Below are 6,665 nucleotides of genomic sequence, written 5' to 3' on the forward strand. Positions count from 1 at the left end.
ACCCATGTTGTTGTAAAGTGGAGGAGGATGTTGCTGTAGTTACATACAGTATTTTTATAGTGGATTGGTTGTTTTGTAAGTAATACAAATGCTCAGTTATACTATCTTGATTCAGAGATGTAGTACAAATCACCTAAAATGCTCTGAAATAATGCTTTGCACCTTTATTTTTCTTCCAGTTGTATGTAAAGCCACCTACTCTGGAGCTCCGGATGCATATACACATATTTAATATACAAAACTAAAGATTAAAATCCCAAAATACAACAACTTGTTCTTCTCATCCAAGACAACCCTAAGTAAGAAAATAACAGACCACTAACAAAATAGCCTCTGATATCTGATCACCCCATAGTCCTCAAATACCCCTTGAACGAAATCCCGAAGAAATACATTAGCTTTACAGCATATTCTGATAGTCAACGAATTTAGGCTTTGCTAGGAAAAGGGGGAGCGACTGAGATTGAGGACACCTTGCAAAAAATATTGTCAGTAGTTTCCTCTTTTTACATAGGCAGACATTGGCCTTTGTTCATTGGCTGATTGAAATTACGGTGATATTGCCTCCTGTGAGAAAAGTGGACCCTCAGGTATCAAGGTAGCACACATTCAAAACAATATCTTTTAAATTCTGTCTGAAAACAAATAAGTCAATACTTGTCCAGGTAAAGGGCCTAGCAGAATGCTGATGTTACATAAACTATAACTGGAAGATAGTGCTGACTGTAGTGTGTTGATGTGTCCATTCAATATCTTCATCATTGATTTAGATAATGGCATAGAGTACACTGATAGAGTTTGTGGACTCTAACCAAGCTGGGAGGGGTTGCCAGTGCTTTGGAGGATAGGATTAAAATTCAGAATGATCTGAACAAACTGGAGAAATGGTCTGAAGTCAGTAGGATGAAATTCAATAAGGACAAATGCAAAGTACTCCACTCAGGAAGGAACAATCAGTTGCACACACATAAAATGGGAAATGACTGCCTAGGAAGGAGTACTGTGGAAAGGGATCTGGGGGTCATAGTGGATCACAAGCTAAATATGAGTCAACAGTGTAACACTGTGGCAAAAAAAGCAAACCTCATTCTGGGATGTATTAGCAGGAGTGTTGTAAGCAAAACATGAGAAGTAATTCTTTTGCTGTACTCCATGCTGATTAGGCTCAACTGGAGTATTGTGTCCAGTTCTGGGCACCACATTTTAGGAAAGATGTGGACAAATTGGAGGAAGTCCAGAGAAGAGCAACAAATACAATGAAACATCTAGAAAACATGACCTATGCGGGAAGATTTAAAACATTGGGTTTGTGTAGTCTGGAGAAGCGAAGACTGAAGGGGGATATAACAGTTTTCAAGTACATCAGAGGTTGTTACAAGGAAGAGAGAAATATTATTCTCATTAACCTCTGAGCATAGGCCAAGAAGCAATGGGCTTTAATTGCAGCAAGAGTGATTTAGGTTGAACAATAGGAAAAACTTCCTAACTGTCAGTGTAGTTAAGCACTAGTTAAATTGCCAGAGAGGTTGTGGAATCTCCATCATTGGAGATTTTTAAGAGCAGGTTAGACAAACACCTGTCAGGGATGGTCTGATAATACATAGTCCTGCCAGGGGTGCAAGGGGCTGGACTAAATGACCTCTCGAGGTTCCTTCCAACCCTACAATTCTATGATTCTATGCCTTCAAGAAGTACCACTCAAGTGGGCAGCTACATTCTGCATCAATATAAGATTGTAAGGGCAGGTCTACATTACTGCTTAAATCTATCTAACTTACATTGGTTAGGGGTGTGAAAAAAAAAAAAAAGACACCACCCCCCCCCCCCAGCGACACAAGTTACAGTGACCTAAGCGCTGCTGTCCATGCAGTGCGATGTTGGCGGGAGACATTCTCCCGTCGGCATAGAGTGTCTTCACCAGACGCGCTACAGTGGCGTAGCTGCATCCATGGAGCTGTGCTGATGTAGCACTTCTAGTGTAGACCTGTCCTAAGTGATCTTAAGTCCTAGCTTCATGTTGAGCGTATGACACACCACTAATCTTGAGATGATGAATGCATGGCTAACTCATAACGAGCTCTGCATCCAAAAGAAATTGTCAACTCTTCTTGCCAAATGCAGCTGGAGAAGCGGACTCTCTTGGCTACAGTTGTTTCACCATCCAGGATCTAACATGAACCCCAAACTGAAGCCAGTAACAAGCAGCAAGTGCATTCTTGCAATCTGGAGGCCCGATGTGCTTTCTGTGATCCCACAGTATTCTTGCCAGCAAGTTAAAAAAGTATGAATTGGATGAATGGACTATAAGGTGGATAAAAAGATGGCTAGATCATGAGGCTCAACGGGTAGTGGTCAATGGCTCGATGTCTAGTTGGCAGCCGGTATGAAGTGGAGTGCCCCAGGGGTAGGTTATGGAGACAGTTTTGTTCAACATGTTCATTGATGATGGGATGGATTGCGGATGACACTAAGCTGTGGGGAGAGGTAGATACGCTGGAGGGTAGGGATAGGATCCAGAGTGACCTAGACAAATTGGAGTATTGGGCCAAAATAAATCTGATGAAGTTCAACAAGGACAAGTGCAGAGTCCTGCACTTAGGACAGAAGAATCCCATTCACTGTTACAGACTAGGGACTGAATGGGCAAGCGGCAGTTCTGCAGAAAAGGACCTGGGGATTACAGTGGATGAGAAGCTGCATATGAGTCAACAGTGTGCCCTTGTTGCCAAGAAGGCTAATGGCATATTGGGCTGCATTAGTAGGAGCATTGCCAGCAGATTGAGGGAAGTGATTATTCCCCTCTATTCAGCACTGGTGAGGCCACATCTGGAGTATTGTGTCCAGTTTTGGCTCTCCCTCTCCCTCCCCCCCCCAAGGGTGTGGACAAATTAGAGAGAGTCCAGCAGAGGGCAACGAAAATTATTAGGGGGCAAGAGCACATGACTTATGAGAAGAGGCTGTGAGAACTGGGCTTATTTAGTCTGCAGAAGAGAAGGATGACGGGGGTTTGATAGCAGCCTTCAGCTACCTGAAGGGGGGTTCCAAAGAGGATGGAGCTCGGCTGTTCTCAGTGGTGGCAAATGACAACAAGGAGCAATGGTCTCAAGTTGCAGTGGGGGAGGTTTAGGTTGGATATTAGGAAAAACTATTTCACTAGGAGGGTGGTGAAGCACTGGAATGGGTTACCTAGGGAGGTGGTGGAATCTCCATCCTTAGAGGTTTTAAGGTCAGGCTTGACAAAGCCCTGGCTGGGATGATTTAGTTGGCGTTGGCCCTGCTTTGAGCAGGGGGTTGGACTAGATGACCTCCTGAAGTCTCTTCCAACCCTAATCTTCTATGATTCTATTTCCCCTGGTTGTCTTCCCCCAACCCATGAATACCAGAGTCTTCCTCTGTCTTGTTTGGGTTGTTCCTCAACCAGCTAGCCCTAGCCTCAGATGATACACTGAGTGAGTGAATTGTTCAGCTGTATCAGCCAGGACAGATAACTGGAGCTCTGTTGCCATTTTATCAGTATATTAGAGACACTGTAGCCTAATCACCCTCATTATGAGGCCATTAGGATGTTTGAGAGAGAGAGAGGTGATGCCATAGAACCCCTGTGGTATTCCGCGAGGCAGCCAGTGGGGCAGAAGAGCAATTGCGAAGCACCTGTTTGACCTCTCTAAAAGAGGAATGGAGTAGCTCAATCAATCAAAGGCCAGGTCTACATTAGGAGAGCTTTTCAGTCTAACTGTGTCAGTATACTATAACAGGGAAGTGCTCCTAATGTGGATGCAGCATATACCAACAAAACTGCTTTTGCCAGAAATAAGCTATAGCAGCAAACATTTAATTGTGTGTATAATTTATAAACAAACTGCATCTACATTAAGGGCTTTTGTCAGCCAGAAATCACACCTTATCACACCCATGACCAGCATAGCTGTCCCAGCAACCTGGGCTAACCCTGTTAGGGACTTCAGATGTGTCAACTGTACCTCATGATCACTGATGTCTATACGGTGCCTTCAGTCCAAAGATTCCAAAGAACTTTACAAACATGCATGAACTTGCCCTTGCAATGTCACTGAGGGGTAGGCAAGCAGTATTTCCATTTTAGAGATGACTAAACTGAGTCACAAGCCTTAAATGACACACCCAAGGTCTTGCAGTGAGTCAGTAGCAGACCTTGGGTGGAACCCATCTGTCAGAACTCAATAATTTTGTGCCTTAACCATGTGGCTGACCTTCCTCCCCAAGGGAAACTTGTTCTTATTATCCAGGTTTGTGGTAAGTGCTGGAAGCATTTAATGTGTGTTCAGTTTTGACTTGGGAGCAAGTAAGAAAATTAGAATAACTTAAGAATTTTGGTTCACTTGCTAAAATGACATGTGCATAAGCTTTCAGCAGTTAGATAATTTCTTTCTTATGCAAATTAAGAAATGGGTCCATTGTAACATTGGCATATGTGTGACATCCACTGAGTTTTTCTTCAGCTGAAATCTCCTTGAACAATTAAGAAAGGAGCTAAAGAATTGCTTGTTTTAAAAATAGTGACTCTGTGTACATCTCAAGGGATGTTGTGAAGGCACCAAATTTAAGCAACTCTTTCCTCTTATCCACTGATAAAGCCCATGTAAAATTTTGTTTTTCCTTCAGACAAGTGTTTACATAGTTTAATCTTAATTTGTGAACAAAAAGAGTAAATTATGTTTTAAAACAAATGTCTTAAGTATATTGGAGAAATTACAAACAGGAAACCACAAAGAAATGCAGCCCATGACATGAATTTGAGAGAGGCTGGAAACTTTCAGAGCTTCACTGGTTTAACCATTTTTTTTTTTCTCCTAGAAAACAGTTTAACTTAAAACAGTTCTGAAAATCTCCTCTCACTGTAACTAGTATTGAATCACTAGTTCCAGCAATAGTGTCAAGGACCAATTGGCCCTTTAAGGAGAATCAAGGCCTAGGTTGTCCAGGATGGCCCTCTGAAGACTCCCCGGAGTCTAGGTGGTTGTCCCAGGTGGCTGATAATGGTGCACCTGCACCCTATAAAAAGGCTGCCTGAGCTCAGTTGGGGAAAAGCTCTCAGGAGGAAAGTACCTCTGATGAGACGAGAGACCAGGTGGATGAGGTAATATCTTTTATTGGACCAGCTGCTGTTGGTTAGAAGAACAAGCTTTTCAGCTTGCACAGGATTCTTCTCAGAAGAGGTTTGTAAAGGGGCAACCCCAGAGGGAGTATGTCCTTGGGCAGGGAACAGGAGTAGCCATGAGGAAGGGAACTGAGAGAGTTCCAGAGAGAGAGAGTCTGTTTCCCAGTTGCCAGGAGCAGGAGTATCTTGAAGGGAAGGAATCTGAGGGAATGTCTACACTGCAGCTGGGAGCGAACCTCCCAGTGCGGGTAGGCAGATTCGTGCTACTTGGGCGCAAGCTAGCGCGCTAGCAATAACAGTGTGGACGTTGGCGCTTGGGTCTCTCAAGCGTAGGCGGGTCAAGTGGACTTACTGGGTGTGAATCTGTCTACTTGGGGTGGGAGGGTTGCTTCCAGCTGTAGTATAGACATATCCTGAGACTGTTTCCATGAAGAGAGAAGAAGAGTATTCTGGGAGAAGGAATCAGAGACTGTCCCCCCGGTGAAGGAAGTGGGGTTATCTGGAAGAAAAGGAACCAGCGATTGTTTCCAGGAGAAGGGAAGAGGACTCTTGAAGGGAGGAGCCAGAGGTCATTGTCCAAAGCTAGCTGCACTGACTACAGGATGATGGATGCCCTGGGGGTTCCTGAGTAAGATCTTGCTTATGTTTGTGTTAATTTATGATGTCAGTGAATGAGGCCCTCCGAAGGGGGGGGCACTCTTTGATACAGAGATTTGTTTGGACTGGCCTATACCTGGCTTGGGGAAACTAAGGCAAGGCTTGCCTGTGGCACCAGTCCCGAGTGCTAGGGGACATGCAGCCAGAAGCAGCGCATCCACACGGAGAAATTGAAATAGATATTTTTAAAACCTGTTTTAAAAATTTAATATTTACTATCCAAGGTCAAACTAATCCATGTAGTATATTTTTCTTAAAGGAAAAAACACTTCAAATCTATTGGCTCCGCCTCACAAGAAACAATATCATGTATGCGGGTCACTTCCGTAACAAAACGGACTTCAGCTGCAAGCTTCTCAGGGGTTATTTTGGACAGTTTGACGGAAAGAGTTGTCAAAACGTCAAGTACCTAACTTGTGTAGTTCTCTTACAAACAAGTGTTATGCATTATTGATTGGAGAAGTTCTTGTCAGGAAATTACCAGCCTATTCTAATATTAAATAGAACTCTCTTTCATGCAGAATATCAACTGGTAAACCTCTGGTGCTTTATTTTTTAACTCGGGTGGCTTCTCCTAGGGTCTCTCACTTCTTCCCCTGTAGCCACTCTACTTTTGGAGACGGAGGTCTGAATAAGATGCTGTTTCATGTGTTGGCCAAAGAGGATCATTTGAGTGCATCGTAGACCACAGTTTTTGGGAGCCGTTGCAGTTGAGTCAGAGTGCCACCACTACTTTTCTTCTCCGCTTGTCTCCCCACCCCCAGCGTAGCCTACCTCCTCACCCCATGCCCAGGTTGAAAGCATTGAGTTAGTGACAATGGTTGGCTCTAAATGTGGTTTGTGTCCAATGTGGCTAATACTCTTAGTAACC

Source organism: Malaclemys terrapin, chromosome 3, assembly GCF_027887155.1.
Source record: "Malaclemys terrapin pileata isolate rMalTer1 chromosome 3, rMalTer1.hap1, whole genome shotgun sequence".
In the NCBI taxonomy this organism is placed as follows: Eukaryota; Metazoa; Chordata; order Testudines; family Emydidae; genus Malaclemys; species Malaclemys terrapin.